The sequence below is a fragment of the Jatropha curcas genome, chromosome 9, assembly GCF_041381405.1.
Source record: "Jatropha curcas cultivar XTBG-Jc1 chromosome 9, XTBG_Jcur_1.0, whole genome shotgun sequence".
Classification (NCBI taxonomy): Eukaryota; Viridiplantae; Streptophyta; class Magnoliopsida; order Malpighiales; family Euphorbiaceae; genus Jatropha; species Jatropha curcas.
The window spans coordinates 7,832,080-7,852,738 of NC_143159.1; the positions used below are offsets into that span (position 1 = coordinate 7,832,080).

At 30.8% G+C, this 20,659-nt stretch overlaps 1 pseudogene; it reads right to left on the reverse strand.

The window, feature by feature from the left end:
- Positions 1 to 775: 775 nt before the first annotated feature.
- Positions 776 to 2,672, reverse strand: LOC149493553 (putative indole-3-pyruvate monooxygenase YUCCA11; annotated as a pseudogene).
- Positions 2,673 to 20,659: the final 17,987 nt, after the last annotated feature.

The following is a 20,659-nucleotide window of genomic DNA, read 5'->3' on the forward strand; positions in this document are numbered from 1 at the left end:
AGCAAAGGGGGCGGGACTGGCGGCGTCAGGCGAGCTGGAACGGTGTGAGGAAGGGGCTGTGTGGCGCTGCGGACGGAGGAGAGGAGAGGAGAAGGAGAAGAGAGAAAGAAGAAGAAAGAAAAAAGAGAGGGCGCGGCTTGTTTAAAGCCCTAATTTTTGCGACCGACTTATCGGTCGCAATTTCCATAAACTCGGTCGCAATTTTTAATGAGCCGACGTCGTTTGACTAGGCACAAGTTTTGCGACCGATTTGCGACAAAACATATCGGTCGCAAAAAAATCAGTCGCAATTCAGTCTCAAATCGGTCTCAGAACTTTGCCGCATTTTTTAAGCGCGAAATTTTGCGACCGATAAAACGTAGTCGCAAATCGGTCGCAAAATAGGTCGCAAATCCGTAGTAAGGAGGTCGCAAATCACTAACCATTCTCGCGGGAATTTTTCAGCGCCAATATTAGCGACCGATGTACTAGAAGTCGCAAATCGGTCGCAAAATTGCGACCCTTATATGTCGGTCGCAAAAATCGGTCGCAATTGAGCGTTTTTTTTGTAGTGAATTATTATTTAATATGTGAGAGTTAGAAATTATAAAACTATATATGTATTTATATCCTATAAAAAAAGCTATTTATCTCTCTACCCATGTCATTTATAAAAAGAGAAATAAAACACATATATAAATATTAATAAAAATTATAATAAATGGGGAAGTTCTACAAAGAAAATATAAACATGGGAAACACTATTGGTAGAGGAGAGCAACTAAAACTTAGTTAACTAATGAATTTCCTTTGCATCTTTAATTAAAAAAAGGCTGATATCTCTGGCAATGTTTTGAGCATCACTTGAAATTCCCATTAATCCCATGCTTGAAAATCCAGCATAGTAAATTCCATTTATTCCTTTCCAATGATTTGGGAAACTTTGTGTTGGCATTCCTTTTTCTTTAAAAACCTCCTTTCCTCCCTGCAATTACTCAAATAAATCACACCTCATTAATTGTTTCAGTTTATCCATGTATTTGGCAATAATTTTTAATTAATTTTTAGCATTTTGACCGATCAAGACGCTAAATGCTATTAGAAATTAAAGTAATATTTTATAAAAAAATTAACAACTATAAAATTTAGCTTTTAGCTTTGTATGAAAAGTTATTCAATAATAGCTATTAAATTACTAAAACAATTAAACGCTGCTAAAATCGTGTTCGGCAATAACTTTTTAAGTAGCTGATCAAATGCTAAACGCTAGTTTTTATAATGTTCGATAACAAAGAGTTTAACTAGTTTTTAGGGTTTTATAAAAAATTATTTAAACAGCTAACAACTAAATACTATTAAAACATCTAAGAGCTAATTTTGCGGAATAGACCCCAAAACAGCTAACGGGTATCAAAGTAGCTAATTTTTACCGAACACGTCTATAAATAATAAAATAATTATTCGAACTATAACTCAACTTGTAAAATTTAACATTTTCTCCAAACATAGGAAAAAAAAATTTTATCAGGAAAAATAAATAGAATATATAAATTATATACCTTGAGCCAGTTCCTCACAGTGCCTCTGTAGCCAGTAGCAAATATAATAGCATCATATTGGTTAGACTCTCCATTTTCAAAGCTTATTTCCTTTCTATTTATTTTTCTTATTGGTGGCAACACCTGCAATAACCATTATATGAAAATTGATAATGAAAAATGCCCATTCAAGAATTTCTCATCTATTAGTAAACGCATGCAAAGAATACCTGAATATCTCCAGATTTAATCTTCTCCATAGCACCAACATCAATGGTGGGAGATCTACCAGTTACTGCTTTACGATAAAATGGAGCTTCTTTTGGCCTTCCGATCCCATATTTGGAAACATCTCCAAACTTGAACTAGCAAAGCATTACAATAATGTAGTCTACTATAGTACATGGAAAATACTTTAATAGTCTCATGGCAAGGAACACCGATTTCCTTCGTAACAATATGTTCCTGATCATGTAATGAAATGTTAAAAAACTCAGTTTTAACAAACATTATTGAGAAAAATAGAGAGAGAGAGATTTTTACCGGGCTACGAGCAACGATGGAAGTATTAGCACCATGGTTAAACAAATCATAAGCAATTTCCATGCCAGAATTTCCACACCCAACAACCAAAACATCTTTTCCACTAAATTATTTTCCGTTCATATATTTGTTTGAGTGCATATAAGTTCCCTCAAAGCTATCAAGCCCAGAAATCTCAGGCACCAAACCCTGGCTATTTTCACCAGTAGCAACAGCTAAGAACTTCGCTATATAAACCTCTGATGCATTCAAACCTTTATTTTTAACCTCAACATTCCATTTTTTTTTTGTACCATTATCATAAAAAGCTGACTCCACAGAGCGTTGGCAGTGGATTTTAATATTAAAATGTAATACATAATCATCTAAGTGGTTAATAAATACATTTTTAGGGATGAAAACAGGTGCATCAGATGGATAGGGAAAATGGGGTAGCTCACAAAATTGTTTTGCTAAATGTAATTTTAAACGATCTTATGCCCTTTTTTTCCATAAAGAGGCGTAACAATCCTCTCTTTCAAGGACAACATTGGAGATTTTGAGATAATTTAAGCATACAGAAGTTGCTAGGCCTGCAGGACCAGCTCCTACAATCAACACTACTCGTTCCATTGCTTGCTTCAAGTTTTTTTAGTTATAGAGTGGATGGCTTGTGAGGGCAGAAAGGTTTTTTTTTGGTTAATTAATGCACTTAATTACTTGCTCCATGTACCCATTGTATAGGGGAAAATTTTGCATCCAATTAGTAATGAATAAAATATTTATGTAGGAGTTTCAATTGGTTCATGAATATACCAATTGGGGTCATTAAATTTGTTATCGAACCCATATAGTAGGTCTTTCCTATAATTTAAATTTGAGGGCTTTTGATTTATTAAATAACTAGTCCTTCATCACTTCGTGGGTGAGTGAGTATGTTTGTTGTTTGAATATTTATTTTTCTTGAATTATATTATCATTTTGAATTTTCTTTATTTGCAACGTTAAATGAACTACATATATAAATGATTGGAAACAATTTAAGTAAAATCTAAAAAAATATGTCAATTAGATGTGATCTGATTGGTATTTTCTACCTCTCCTAAAAGATGTAGAGAGCGAGAGATCTCGAGTTTGAGTTTTTCTCTACCACGAAATCAAAGGGGAAGGGTTATCCCTTGCTGTATAGCCCACAATATTATTCCGATCTATTGAGCCTCCTATATATCAAAAAAAAAAATCTCAAAAAATATTAATTAACTTCTCAACTCCCACATTATGTGTGGATAATTATAAAAATTATATTGATAAATCATTTGGCACATATTTTGATGAAAGTACTTTTAATTTCTATTCTTAGAACAAAATATAAAGTAAATTAAACAGAATATATTTTTAGTTTTGTTTTCTGTTTTTTATTTTCCTTTTGTAAGAAAATAATTTTCTTAAAAAATAAAAAAATGGAAAAATATTCATTTTATAACAATATTATGTTTTAATTTAAAAACTTCGAAAACATTATTCATAAATTTCATAATTAAAAAATATTATAAAATAAATTTAGATTTTTTATTATTGATTATTTATATTAATATCAAGTTTTATCATTTTGTAAGATTTTTTGAAAATAAAGGACATAATTACAAATATATTTTTGTAATAATAAAGTTAACTACATATTAAAGCATAATATGAAATTGAAAAATTGAAAATATTTAATTAAGTTATTTAAATATTTTTATTTTTTCAATAAAAATTTTACATAGAAAAAATTATGAATATTATAATTTTAGTTATAAAATGTCATTTTTTTTTTAAATGGAAACAGTTGAAAAACATAACTTTTGTTATAAAAGAAAATTGTGAAAAATAACTTAAAAACATTTCCCAAATCTCAGTTAAATTGTAGAAAACTGAAAAGCTATTTTTCAATTCACAAATATGAATAAATTTTTTTAAAAAATAAAATATCTGTTTTTGTAATTCAATCCTCATTAATTTGATCTAAATCAATCCAAATAACATTGTAAATAGTAGTAATAACAATATAAACACAAATTAATAGTGTTTGATAAAATCAATCCTTGAAATATAAAAATTGAAATTAAAAACTAATAATATAAATGCTGAAAGAATTATAAAACATTCTTGTTCTTTTTCTCATAAAACATTATTTATCTGATATAAAAATTACAAATGTAAAAAGCAGTGTCATACGTATGGATACTAAAAAAGATTGCTAAAATACAATATAATTCATTCTAATTAATTTTAAAAATAATTTCCATTTATTATTCTCTTTTCCAATTAAAATAAAGTATAACAATTAGTAAAGGCCGGATATTCTTTCGGATTCAATCAGCTAGAAGAACCTAATATTGATATTGACTCTACTGACCGAAAATATTTTCATAAATTCTGAAATAAATATATTTTCATCCATTGGATGCTTAACCGACAAGATAAATGTTGTAGGCCATATAAGATAACATGGGATAAGAGCATTTCCAATGCTAACGTGCATTGCGACTGACAGAAAGTGTGAATGATGACGTGGCTTAATATTTATTTATAGATATTAAATTCTAAATATCTTCTTCAGTACTTCAAATCTTTTTCATCGTCTGTTTTTTCATTTCTTTTATGAGTCCACAGTTTAATATAGAGTCAATTACTATATAGCAATAAATGCTCACATTGTCTAATGTCTATTTATTTATTTTTTTAGTCACCTCAGCTTGACATAGCAAATGAACATTTCCATTGAAGAATATTTTCTAAAAAATCTTTTCATTTTTCTGACTTGGCAATTAGATAAGAGAAATATACATTAGCATTGAAGATGCTCTAATCTCTTCGGAACAACAACATAGATTACAGAACAAGATTACCTACTAACCTTTTCCAGAATAATATTGTAATTGTAATCAATCCTAAAAAGTTATTTAATTTAATACATAATAATCGAGCTTTATAGAAATGATTATCATCAAAATACCAATAATTATTAAAAAAATTGTCATATATAATCCATCATTTAAGGAATGCATGGAAAATAAACCAAACACTCCTTAATATTTTACCTATTTATTATGACAATCTAAATTGTCAGAATCTAATATAAAATTTGCAATTGCCAAATATAATCCCTAAATCTATATATTAAGATTGCACTGCCAAATATAAATTTGACCACTCTCTTTGACTCCCTTATATTCTAATCCGTTATTTATAGAAGGATGCATTACCAAACATAAATTTGGTTGCTCTCTTAGGCTCTTTTAAATTGTATTCCAATCCCTTAATTATATGTTTGAGATTGCATTGGAAAACATAATTTTGGCTATTCTCTTTGGGTTCCTCATATTCCAATCCCTATTTATTACATTTGTTTAAATTTCCCAATTCTGCATGTATTGTACATTTTCTAATTTGTAATTAGATCAATTTTGAATTTTTAGAACACAATTTAATTAGTGAATTGAAACATCCCGAATTTTTATTTTCGAAACCTTTGAATTTTTATTAAATCAAAAATCAGAAATTTTGATCGTGTGGGCTACAATTAGAATAAAAATTCTAATTTGAGCCCAAAAGTTTCACGAGCTGGGCCCAAGCCCAAATAAAATGTCGAAAAGAAATTTTGATTTCGTAAACAGTTAAAATTTTTGAGAAATAATACGAAACCTCAAAACTTAACCTATTATGAATATATATAAATTAATTATCCTAAAAACCAAATATTGTTACTATTAATATGTTTATTATTATTATCAAGAAAATAGAGAAAATATTATGGAACCGAACTAAACAGTTAAAATAAACTGAACCAGGCCTGAAAATCAGTTTAATTTGTCGAGGACCACACGAATAATCCAAAAACCGAGTGAAAAACTTGAAAATCAAACGAAATGAGACTAAATCACTAAAACAGACCAAACCGGTTTGAATCGAACCGGAATGGCCTAGAATTTGCTAGAAACCGCCTTTCTTCTTTCTTTTTTTTTCTTTCTCTTCTTCTTCTTTGGCGCGACCTCGCTGCTTCTCCTCTCTGGTTTTCCGACCACAAGAACCAGCGCCTCCTCGCCGCGCATCCTTGCCATGCTGCCGCCTCACTGCAGCACCAGCCTCCTCTCCTCTCTTTCCCTTTTCGTTACGGCGAACGCAGCAACGGCAGGAGACCAGCGCCTCGGCTACCGCTTCCTTTTCGTCGCCTCCTCGTTGCAGCAGCTCCGGTCTCTCTCTCTCTCTCTCTATCTCTTTCCTTTCGTCTCTGGTGAACACAACTATTGCAGGGAACCCACGACTTCGTTTGATCAGGAAATCGTGTCGCATCTTCAACCCGATTTTCCGACGACTCCATTGCAAGATGGGTAGACTCCAGCTTCTTTCAGTCGATGGTAAGCCCTGATTCAATCCTTTTGAGTTTATTTCTTGAGTTTTTCATTTGAGATTATGATTTGTAGTATTATTGGAATGTTAGGAATTAACCCTTAGGTAGCTACTATTAGTATTGAAAGGAACTTTAAGCGTTACTCTTAAAAAAAAAAAAAAAAAAAAAATTTTTTTTTGATTGTGAATCGCAATTTAACATGCATATAAATCAACCAATAAATTTACTGCAGGTTTAGGTGGAAGAAGTTGAGAATTTTGGAATGGCAGTAGCCATTTTAGTCTCTTTGCCTTAAACTCTTTTTGATATGGATTATGTGATTGGGATTTTAATTTGTGATGGGAATGAGTTGAACTTATGCATATGTGTTATATATATATATATATATATATATATAAGTTTAGGAGTTAAGGAACATACATCTTTTTGGCGGGCAGCAGCTATCTTGAATATGTTGTGTTCTTTTAACAGGTTAACATGAAACGGATACATATTTTCCTTGATGTTCTTATACTTGTTGGGGTTGGTATATATGTTTAAGTTGTGTATTGGATTACTTAAAAGATGAGATTACTAAATTGCAATTTAATGGAAACATTGGTACGTAATGCCTAATCTAGAATTTTAGTAATGATTAAAGAATGGTGGATATATTTTGGGTATTAAATAGAAAATTTTGAATTCCTTGAGCTAGCAGCAATTAATTAGTTGGTTCTTTGAATTATAATGTTTGGGATGGGTATTTGAAGTCATAAATTAAGTTCTTGTAGCGTAGTGAGTTAGCTAGTTTGTAAAATATGAAAATTTAATCATAAAGCCTAGACTTTTGGATTTGGCAGCAGTTATTTCAATTTATTTATTTATTTATTTATTTATTTATTTTTTTGGTAAGTTGTAGCCTAGTATAGTACATTGACGTTGCTATTGAAGGAGGATGGGAATTAAATTGATTGATTGCCCGACGGATGGGCTGTGTGTATTGATTGATAAATATATATAATATTGTGATATTTGAGCAGGTAGATAGTCCAATTTTTAGGGGAGGTACTGCCGAAATTTCAATAGAACATAATAAATAAGCTTATTTAGATAAATTCTATAATTCGATACATAATAAATATAGTTCTCTGATTATTTATTATCTTTATTACTCATTTAATGATTTACATATTTATTTATTTATTTCCATTAATATTGTTATTATTGTTATTTAGTTTATTATTGTTGTTTATTGTTAATACTATTTATTTATGTAGTTATTTGCATTGCATTACGATGTTTAATTGATTAATATGCTTGCATTTAATTGCAATACTTGATTAATTGTGTTGTGATATTGCTGTGTTTTGTTTGTGTGGAATTGGGATGAAGTGGGTCACCATGGGTTTGTGAGACCGTTACCGTTATATGGATCCAATATGATTACCGTTAGCCGGGTAAATGGGAGATCGGCGCCCCCGTGTGCACCTACCGTTACCGTTACCGTTAACCACGGGTTGGCTTCTCGTCGTTGCGCACCGGACAGTCTAGATTTGATCGCAGCCCGCAGGGTGGCCTCCTGTTGTGAGCGCTTGATGATCTAGATTGGATGGAGACCACCGGGTTGCCTCCTGTTGGTATGAAAAAGAAAAGAGAGGATAGAAAAACAATGAGAGGGCTGGTCAAGTGAGGATTAGACCGGTCGGCCAGTATGGGGGATCGGCTCCCTGGTGCACATGTGAGAGGATGAGCCATGTGGGAGGACGGCTCATCGGGGGTTCGGTGACTCCACTGACTAATTTCCACGTGATGTGATTATATGAAGATGTTAATGATTGTGAGTGCTGGTGATGTGCCATTGTGTGACTGGCTGCGTGAGCATAAAACTAGTCGGATGACTAGATTGATATGTTTACACATTTGTGTGACTGTGTGTGTTGTGCAATAATTATTACTCCTTAGAAAATTCACATGTCTTGTTTAATTTTTCAAGAAGTAAGTTTCTCTTTAATTCGAGTTAGGTTACGTTTCTTTGACGCAGGGCACTAAAGAAATTTTCCCTAGTTCCATAATTATTTTACTATGTAACTGTATGTATAAAAGGCTATGTATATCAAACAATTAGTGACTCTGCAGTTGTAGAATTTACTTACATTTAGTCGTGTATTATCATAGACGAGATGATTTTGTGAGCCCATATTAGAAACGTGATGTATTGTAAATTGGGCCTGAACTGTGGAATTTTGTAAAAGATAAATTTGGGCCGAGATGTAATAAAATCTTGAGGTTTGTTTTTTTTTAGTAATATGGGCTGAATATTTGAAATTTATATTGAGATAGCAAATTTTAGTGTTTCAGGCTTACTACGGGCCTCGGGAGCCTTAAGCTTACCTGGGCCCTAGTGCCGGTCCGGCCCATGGAAACGGGTCGTGACAAAGTTGGTATCAGAGCTTAGGTTAGGGTTCTAGGACACAACTGCGGAGTATAGGAAATTTCTTTATGTTGGGATCGGCCGTAACCAACATAAGGAAAGAAGCTTGGGAATTTCCTTCTTAGGGAGGGTGGACGCACTGAACCCTATGAAGGAAAGATCCATACCTGCTGTGTAAACCAATGGTCCATAGAAAGAAGTAATTGAGGATTAGAGTGAAAGTAGTGGACAATAGGATGAACCCATCGCAATACCTATAAGGGCCAGAGTTGGTAGCAAACTTTAGGTGAGGGAATAGAGTAGTACCTGGACGATAGTGGATTGGCCTGATCACCCAGTACACTACCTTTCATGTGATCTCTATTCCTATCGGGAAGTATGAGTGTGTAGAGTATAAGAGGATTGTCATTGGTGGAACAGATTTATACACATAGGAAGTAATCTTAAGGTAACTAGGAATATCTGATCAAATATTTAGCTCAACTACTGAATTTCTTTAGAGTTTATTCAAAAATATAAACCTTTTTATTATTATATTTTTATCTTTTATTTACTTGATATTTAAATTCGACGCCCCATTTTGATTTTAAATTAAATTATGTCGTGATAAAAATTTTATTCAAAGAAAGACTTTCTCAAGATTTCAGTAGCTGTCTGAAGATAGTAATTGGAAACTTAGGTAATAAGCTTAAGGTTCTCATAAACTTCAGCCAGGTGACACTAAATAGGATGGTTGGCGATCGAATTACAATTAGAATACCTGACCCTTTTCTTTCCTCGGTTCATATTCTTCACTCTTGAGCTGTGTCCTTGGTATTGGAAGTAATTTCTTATGACTTTGAAATTCCCTATGTGTCTATTCTTACTTTCTCCTACTAGATTCCAATTCGAGGACGAATTGTCTTAAGGGGGGGAGATTGAAACACCCCGAATTTTTATTTTCGAAACCTTTGAATTTTTATTAAATCAAAAATCAGAAATTTTGATCGTGTGGGCTACAATTAGAATAAAAATTCTAATTTGAGCCCAAAAGTTTCACGAGCTGGGCCCAAGCCCAAATAAAATGTCGAAAAGAAATTTTGATTTCGTAAACAGTTAAAATTTTTGAGAAATAATACGAAACCTCAAAACTTAACCTATTATGAATATATATAAATTAATTATCCTAAAAACCAAATATTGTTACTATTAATATGTTTATTATTATTATCAAGAAAATAGAGAAAATATTATGGAACCGAACTAAACAGTTAAAATAAACTGAACCAGGCCTGAAAATCAGTTTAATTTGTCGAGGACCACACGAATAATCCAAAAACCGAGTGAAAAACTTGAAAATCAAACGAAATGAGACTAAATCACTAAAACAGACCAAACCGGTTTGAATCGAACCGGAATGGCCTAGAATTTGCTAGAAACCGCCTTTCTTCTTTCTTTTTTTTTCTTTCTCTTCTTCTTCTTTGGCGCGACCTCGCTGCTTCTCCTCTCTGGTTTTCCGACCACAAGAACCAGCGCCTCCTCGCCGCGCATCCTTGCCATGCTGCCGCCTCACTGCAGCACCAGCCTCCTCTCCTCTCTTTCCCTTTTCGTTACGGCGAACGCAGCAACGGCAGGAGACCAGCGCCTCGGCTACCGCTTCCTTTTCGTCGCCTCCTCGTTGCAGCAGCTCCGGTCTCTCTCTCTCTCTCTCTATCTCTTTCCTTTCGTCTCTGGTGAACACAACTATTGCAGGGAACCCACGACTTCGTTTGATCAGGAAATCGTGTCGCATCTTCAACCCGATTTTCCGACGACTCCATTGCAAGATGGGTAGACTCCAGCTTCTTTCAGTCGATGGTAAGCCCTGATTCAATCCTTTTGAGTTTATTTCTTGAGTTTTTCATTTGAGATTATGATTTGTAGTATTATTGGAATGTTAGGAATTAACCCTTAGGTAGTTACTGTTAGTATTGAAAGGAACTTTAAGCGTTACTCTTAAAAAAAAAAAAAAAAAAAAAATTTTTTGATTGTGAATCGCAATTTAACATGCATATAAATCAACCAATAAATTTACTGCAGGTTTAGGTGGAAGAAGTTGAGAATTTTGGAATGGCAGTAGCCATTTTAGTCTCTTTGCCTTAAACTCTTTTTGATATGGATTATGTGATTGGGATTTTAATTTGTGATGGGAATGAGTTGAACTTATGCATATGTGTTATATATATATATATATATATATATATAAGTTTAGGAGTTAAGGAACATACATCTTTTTGGCGGGCAGCAGCTATCTTGAATATGTTGTGTTCTTTTAACAGGTTAACATGAAACGGATACATATTTTCCTTGATGTTCTTATACTTGTTGGGGTTGGTATATATGTTTAAGTTGTGTATTGGATTACTTAAAAGATGAGATTACTAAATTGCAATTTAATGGAAACATTGGTACGTAATGCCTAATCTAGAATTTTAGTAATGATTAAAGAATGGTGGATATATTTTGGGTATTAAATAGAAAATTTTGAATTCCTTGAGCTAGCAGCAATTAATTAGTTGGTTCTTTGAATTATAATGTTTGGGATGGGTATTTGAAGTCATAAATTAAGTTCTTGTAGCGTAGTGAGTTAGCTAGTTTGTAAAATATGAAAATTTAATCATAAAGCCTAGACTTTTGGATTTGGCAGCAGTTATTTCAATTTATTTATTTATTTATTTATTTATTTATTTTTTTGGTAAGTTGTAGCCTAGTATAGTACATTGACGTTGCTATTGAAGGAGGATGGGAATTAAATTGATTGATTGCCCGACGGATGGGCTGTGTGTATTGATTGATAAATATATATAATATTGTGATATTTGAGCAGATAGATAGTCCAATTTTTAGGGGAGGTACTGCCGAAATTTCAATAGAACATAATAAATAAGCTTATTTAGATAAATTCTATAATTCGATACATAATAAATATAGTTCTCTGATTATTTATTATCTTTATTACTCATTTAATGATTTACATATTTATTTATTTATTTCCATTAATATTGTTATTATTGTTATTTAGTTTATTATTGTTGTTTATTGTTAATACTATTTATTTATGTAGTTATTTGCATTGCATTACGATGTTTAATTGATTAATATGCTTGCATTTAATTGCAATACTTGATTAATTGTGTTGTGATATTGCTGTGTTTTGTTTGTGTGGAATTGGGATGAAGTGGGTCACCATGGGTTTGTGAGACCGTTACCGTTATATGGATCCAATATGATTACCGTTAGCCGGGTAAATGGGAGATCGGCGCCCCCGTGTGCACCTACCGTTACCGTTACCGTTAACCACGGGTTGGCTTCTCGTCGTTGCGCACCGGACAGTCTAGATTTGATCGCAGCCCGCAGGGTGGCCTCCTGTTGTGAGCGCTTGATGATCTAGATTGGATGGAGACCACCGGGTTGCCTCCTGTTGGTATGAAAAAGAAAAGAGAGGATAGAAAAACAATGAGAGGGCTGGTCAAGTGAGGATTAGACCGGTCGGCCAGTATGGGGGATCGGCTCCCTGGTGCACATGTGAGAGGATGAGCCATGTGGGAGGACGGCTCATCGGGGGTTCGGTGACTCCACTGACTAATTTCCACGTGATGTGATTATATGAAGATGTTAATGATTGTGAGTGCTGGTGATGTGCCATTGTGTGACTGGCTGCGTGAGCATAAAACTAGTCGGATGACTAGATTGATATGTTTACACATTTGTGTGACTGTGTGTGTTGTGCAATAATTATTACTCCTTAGAAAATTCACATGTCTTGTTTAATTTTTCAAGAAGTAAGTTTCTCTTTAATTCGAGTTAGGTTACGTTTCTTTGACGCAGGGCACTAAAGAAATTTTCCCTAGTTCCATAATTATTTTACTATGTAACTGTATGTATAAAAGGCTATGTATATCAAACAATTAGTGACTCTGCAGTTGTAGAATTTACTTACATTTAGTCGTGTATTATCATAGACGAGATGATTTTGTGAGCCCATATTAGAAACGTGATGTATTGTAAATTGGGCCTGAACTGTGGAATTTTGTAAAAGATAAATTTGGGCCGAGATGTAATAAAATCTTGAGGTTTGTTTTTTTTTAGTAATATGGGCTGAATATTTGAAATTTATATTGAGATAGCAAATTTTAGTGTTTCAGGCTTACTACGGGCCTCGGGAGCCTTAAGCTTACCTGGGCCCTAGTGCCGGTCCGGCCCATGGAAACGGGTCGTGACATGAATACAATTCACTTTTAAATACAGTTAAAACGTACTTTGAAATATTCAGTGAAAATGCTTTAGGGCATTTGTTTGTCAAAATGTCACAAAAAGTGATTTGGGAAAGGTAGATTGCATCCGCAAGGACATCATTCATATATATATATATGATTCATTTATGTTTCATATTAATTAGTTATTATAAAAAATGCATTCAATTAGTGTTTATTTATGCTTCTTTGTAGATTAAGCAAATAAAAAAAATTTAAATTAAGGGTATTAATGTAATGTAATCTATTTTATATAGCAAATATAATTATCTTATTTTCTTGGAAATATGCCTTCTTAAGAGAGCGATTCAATAGAAGTGATGAATTCTGATGACAGACTAGTTGCTACTATAAAATTTTATATATTTTATCAAGCTCACTTTTAAGCAGAAAAATCAAATGTTATATTTTTTATTTTAATTTCATTATTTAAAAAAATATGAATTCTTTTGCTTCGTTAAAATATTAGCAAACTCTAATAACTACTGATAATATAGTTTTATGTCTGATCTATATGGTTATTTGTAACTCTTGATATTAGTATTAATGAATTACATTTTTAAAAAAAAAACATTTCCTTAATGAAATATTAATATTTTACTAATTAAAGGATGAAACAATTTAGTAAAGAGAAAGGGATATGAAAAAAAAAGGAGAAGAAAAATAAGAAGAAGAAACACTAAGAGAAGAAAAGGAAGAAATGTAAATTTATATTATAGCTTCAGGATTTAGAACAAAATTTTTTGTTGCTAAATATTAAAAAAAATACATGAATTATTATGATTAGTAGTTTTAAAATTTTTTACATAATTTTGATAATTATTATGATTGATAGATTTAAAGTCAAAAGCCTTATTTTTTGCAAATGATCTCTTAGTGAATTGACAAAAATGATGCTTTAGGTCTAAGTTCAATTACCCTCTCCATCATAGCTTGTTCTTTAAGGGAGCTCATAATTATAAACTATATTTATAAACGTAAGTCTTAAAAATCAAAACATTGTAAAAGTCATACTCTCTCTCCGTGTCATTTTGTTTACATGATTTGACAAAATACATATATTAAAAATTTAGTCAATAAAAATTTTTACCATTTTTTACCCTTGATAACTCATTAAAATACTAAAAGCTTTTCATTCAATGAAAATAATCGTTTACATGCTTAAATTTAGAAATATTGCAAACATTCTGTCATTTTATTTGCATGATTTGACAAAACATGCATATTAAAAATTTCTTCAATAAAAATTAATTTACCATTTTTTACCCTTAATAACTCATTAAGATACTAAAAACTTTTCATTCAACGGAAATAATTACATGCTTAAATTTAGAAACGTTGTAAACATTTTGGGACATTCAATTAAAAGTGAATTGACAAAAAAACCTTATAATCTTATTTGTCAATTAAAAGTGAATTGACAAAAAAGGAATAACAAGCAAATAAAATAAGATAGAATAAGTATTATATTATCTCTGGCAAAAATTAAAAAAAGAATCACTTTTTACTTTTATAATATCTTCTCATACAACTGCCCTTAGAATGGCAGAATGATTTTTGCATAATCGTATAGGTGTTTCTTATACTAGATTATCAATGTTTACTTAGAGCTATATTCTCCATTTTTTACCAAAAAAAAATTTTTAATTTAATTTGGTGATGTTGAAATTTTAGTCCTAATAATTTTCCTTGCACTTAGATCAAAATATGTAGACATGGGCTTTTACATTTGTATTTATTTACAATCATTTCACCATATGTCCTTAGGTTGGTTGGGCTTTATGGGCCCCGATTTTGTCCTATTTACTTGGTGAATCCAAAACTCAAATAGATTGTGTCCAGCCTTTGGATATTTTGTCCCACAATTATGTTCTCGTGTAGGAAGTTTTTTTTTTTCTTTTCTTTGTTGTTTTTAGAATCCTATCCCATCTAATTACAATCTGATGCATTCAAGATATTAAATAAATAATAAAAAAAAAAGAAATTAGTTGTTTATATCTGGTGTATGATCTTATATACTAAAGTAATAATTAACTGTGATTCTAAAAATTTATTACTCTTTATCTTTGTTCAATTTTTTTTCATAGCAAAAATGCACTGATACTCCGACTTATTTCACGTCTCTGTCTTAACTTGATATTGAATTAAAAAAAAATAATTTTGACTAGAGATTTTCTTTTTAGTTTTGTAAACATTTGATATTTAAAGCTATTAGTCCATTAATCTAAATTTTCACCGAATTGATCTATCAAGAACCTTCCTCCCGAGTGATTAAATAGACTTTATCCACAGAGCAGTTGATAAGATATTAAATTAACTAAAATGATGTAAAACTGGAGAGTTTTAATTATATTAGGTAGAGTAGAACAAGAAGCAAGTCTAAACCAGGCAAGAGCAGTAGAAAAAATGAATAAATAATCTTAAATAAATTATATATGCTATTTTTATTCTATGTGTGTTAGGTAAGATCTGAAACATTACCATTTCTTCATCTCTGTGGTCGCCTCTGTTTTGTGAAAAAAGATACCTGCGATGTTGACTCCAAAAATGGGACAAAGAAACTGAAACATTGCAATTATTTTTCTCATACCTCTTTTTACTTTTAATAAAATTTTTTTAATGTACTAAAAGCAGAAATTGTTAACTAAAATGAAAACTGTATGGAAGATTATGAGAAGAAGGGAGCCTAAGTAACCAAAAAAGAAAATTCCAATGATATAAAATTAACTAAATTTGTATTTTTATGATTCATGCAAAATGAAAGTTTTAGGAAGGAGGGAACCATTTTCCTGACCGGGTCAGTATTAGGGCACTTTCTGGTGGAAAGAAAAGGGTACAAAGTTATCATCGTGATAATAACCTAATTTAGCAACATACTTGACTGGTTCAAGAACTCATTGACCTAACCCGTTAAAGAAAACAAAAATGGACAAGAGTTTTCAACTTTTTAATCTTTTATCCTGCATCTGCCTTCTAAGTAAACTGATATTTGAGTTGGTTGGAAAACACCAAACTTTCACGTGTAATTTAAAAAAGCAATCTCTCTCTCTCTCAAATCTTTCCTTTTTTCTTTTTGTATTTCTTTTAAATAATTCATAGATTTATGTCTTTTGATAAAATCTGAATTATCATTCCTAGTATATTGAGATTATTGGTACATATATTTTGGAATTTCTTTTTTCAAATCTAATCATTTTAATAGTTTTTGGGTTATTGTCATTACCACTATGGTATTTTTTGTTTGTTATTTTGTTATTTAGGCAAGCAATTGTACAGAAAAAAACTGCATATCTCCTCTTTAGTACATTATTTGAATGGAGGTTATTTGATAGGTTTAGAGAATAAAGTAAAATAGATCTGCGAACTGGGGTATAATCATGGTTAAAAAATTTAATTTTCAAAATTGTTCATAACTATATTTATAAATCTTCAACGAAAAGGGTATTTTCGTAAGATTGATATTTAACATTACTTGCCTCTACTATCAAACAAAACAAAATAATGTTATTAAATATTCATTTATCATACCTTCACCACAAATATAGAAAAGACATTTACCCCAATATTTAAAATTTAAAATTTAAAATTTAATGATAAGTGTATATACAATTTGACAATAGATTTAAATTCGAATCTTCTTCCCAATATTCAAAAAGGAAAAGAATTGGCTATTAAAGTCTTGTAAACAATTTTATTTTCTTATCTCCCATGGCACAATAAACTTATCACTAACCATAATATATAATATTGAACTTAATCAAATATTTCAAATCAATATTACGGTTTTTCTTTTAATGAAATTTCGAATTCCATTTTCTGAAAGAAAGAAAGGGGTTGAAAAATACATTTACTTTCCATCTCATTAATAAGATAAATCTTTAGCAGGAAAATACTTGTTTATAACTAGCGTAATGAATTTTTCTTCAGATATAAATAATTTGATTTGTTCAAACTAGAGAAGATATATATCCATTATTAATTTATTTTTATACATAGAAAGTTTTCTATTATTCGATCTGATATAATTCATGTGTATTTTTTAATATGTATGAATATATTTTAATAATAGTTTTCTTTTTTTTTTTTTATCAACTAGGAGGATTTAATTACTTGAGGAGCACTCCAAGAATAATAAAAATAAAATTTCCGACGGTTATGTATTTAATATAATTCGATAAGAAAATTTATTCTCAATGCATATAAATTGAGCTCAGAAAATACTCTCAATTTTAAGTGTTTATATTTTTACAATCTTTATATTAATTATATTTTTAAAAATTAAAAAGAAACTCAAAACCTGAACTAGAAAGCAAATAGTTGCAAAATTCAGTGTCAAAACCTAAATTAAAAAATATATATAAAAGAATAAGCTTGATAGTCGTAGTCTGGTTTGAAAAAAGGAATTAAAGAAGAACATGCCAACTTGCCAAAATACAACTAAATGAGTATTTATTTATTCTTTATTAATAAATAATTTATTTATGGCCTGTTCTGCACTAGAAACCAAAAATATCATGCTTTGGATAGGATAAGGGAAAGAAACCAAAGCAAAGCATGATAATAAGGACTGAATAATAAAAAACTTAGAAGTTACCCATCCATGACAAGAATTTTTCAATGCCTAATTATTACTTTATATGCATTTTAGATTCCTTTCACACACTTGCAAATTTCTACGTCGTTTATCAACAAGTGTGGTTTGTTTCTCTGTAGATTTGTCGTTTCCTTGTAGACGACAAGTCTTTCTAAACCACTATCATTTCGACGTTGCAGGTCTACAACCGGTATGTTGTTTAATGTTTGTAATTGTGCTGTAGAGGTAACCACGTTTCACCTACTAACGAATACACGACAACTTGTCTTAACCACACCTATCATCCATGAATGTCCAGGAGTTCGAAATTACTATAGCAACAATAGCAACATGTACCTATTTTAGCAATTCAATCTCATTAGCATATTTAAAAATGAAAACATAGGAAAAGGAATTAAATTATTCAACGTTCGGTGAAGTAGTTGGTCTGATATGCGATTCAAATTTGATAGCAGCTTCTTGGAGATGAACATGGGAACCAGGTGTTCCTCCATACAAATACCATATTAAAATAATTAATTAATTAATTAATTAATTTAATATTATTCTACCCACCAAGTATAGTTTAATTAATTTAATATCATACTCCTTAATAATTCTGAAAAAACATTTATTCTTATACTTTGTTGATAGTTTTTTTCATTTTTTGAATCTCAAAAATTGGCATTGCTGGTATTAATAACTTATAGAGGTCCTTTAGTTTAATTGTTCATACAACGTTCGCTGATAATTGGTGGTTAGTGTATGATAGCGATAACTAATATATGTTGGTGTTTGGTGAAATTTTAGTAACAGTTGTTAAGATATAATTTGTTTACATATCGTATCGTATAATTTTAATAGTAATTAAAATCTAAATATAATATAGATATAAATCACCTACCAGCTAATACAAAAATTATCTAAAACGTGATTGATGAAATTAAAAGTTGATTGAAGCTTTTATCAGTTATTAACTGCTGATTAAAACTTTTATCAAACACCTATAGTTTAAATGTTGGAAATGAATCTGATGAATCAAATGTCTTCTATCATTAAAAGAAAAATGTAAATATATGCAAAATTGGCCTATAAACAAAAAAAAAAAAAAAAAAAAAAAAAAAAAAAAAAGAGAGAGATAGTACTCATAATAATAATCAAATGCATTCTTTCTTTGACTTCTTTTTCAGCTTAGGACAGTTTAGCTTGATACAACCGAGTTTGTTGTACTTATAACAAATCACTTCAGAATGTTCTTTTTTAGGCAAATTGCTATTTTTATGTGAAAAGTTCATTTCGCTGAACTTTTTCTATGGCTTTCCACCTTTCTTATAGAACTTTTTGAATTTTCTAATAACAAGAGCTAGGTCATCACTATTAAGATCATAATAACTATCTTCACTAGAAACAATATTCAAAGCCAACCTTTCTTTTTCTTATCTTCTACAACCAAAGAGGATTTCATCCCTTTTGAAATAAGAGCTCCCATCAAATAATTATAAGTTATTGGAGTCTCATTGTAATTCATGATAGTTCCAATAGAATCCCACATTTTGGGTAGAATCCTAAGGATTTTTCTTAACAAGCTTATTTTTAGAAATTTCCTTTTCGAGAGTTCTCAAAGGATTAACTATATTTGTGAATCTGGAATTTAGTTCAACAATAGTCTCTTCCTCTTTCATATTAAACGTTTCATATTCTCTCCAAAAGATATTAATTCTGGATTCATTAACTTGATCTGTTTCCTTATAGATAACTCTGAGTTTTTTCTGAACTTCTGTTGCTGACTTACATCCAGAAACTTTGTTATACTCTGCTAGATCTAATGCACAATGAAGAATATTAACGGCTTTTACATTTATAAAAATATCATTCCAATCTGCATCATTATACTATTATTTTGATTTGGGAACTCTTCTATTTTCAACAGTTTTCATAGGAATCCAAGAACTAATAATAATATTTCTCTAGCAAATTATATCAACTAATTTAATGAAGTTTTTCATTTTGGTTTTTCAATAAGAGTAGTTAAATCCATTGGACGGAGGTAGTCTAGAAATAGATTGACCTTCCAAGGATGTAAAAGGCAATGGAGCAGCCATGGGATCTTTTCTCTTAAACTGTTAAGCTTTGGTAAGTCAAAAGTCGAAGCTTTGATACCAGATTGTGGGTCCTGTTTTGCATGTCCCAACTCAAGAGGGGGTGAATTGGATTTTCTAAAAATTTAGCTTTTAAAACACATATCAAAATTCTAAAGAAACGTAATTAGAAAGCGTTTATGAAAGACAGTTATCAAGTTTAGAATTTCCTCACAAAGCTTATGAAAGGTTAGAAAATTGATTATAACTCAAATTCTGATTTCTATTAAATGTGAAAGGACAAATTAGAACTTGGAGAAATCACAGCATAGAAATCCAGAGTTCTAATGATCTACAAAGATAAAGCTTTTGCACGATTAGAAACAGAAAATCATCAACAACTTTGCATTTTTAAAATATTAACAGATGTGTAATTAGAATATAATCCAGCAACACTTCAAAAAGTAAAAGAATAATAACACATGAATTTATAGTGATTCGGCACTAACTCGCCTACTCTCTCTAAGATTTATCTTGAGATTTTCCACTATGTTATCTCGGGTAAGAGACAAACTGCATTACAAAGGAAATAGATTTAATATCTAAATCTAACCTTAAAACCACTCGATTGAAAAGGTTCTAGTTAACCTCTACCCTTCTGTTTTACAAAGAACAACTTAGATCAAGATATTAGAATCTCACACAAGAAAAATGTCGGTTGATAACCTTTTACAACATAACTTATCAACCTAAGCTATATACAAATGTTTTTCTTTAAAAGATCTCTAGTCTACAACAGATTACACAAATCTATATAGATAGATAAAAATGCAACTATAAGCACAGGAATACCAGAAAACATATTTGAAAACAGAAAGTAAGTTAAGAACTATTC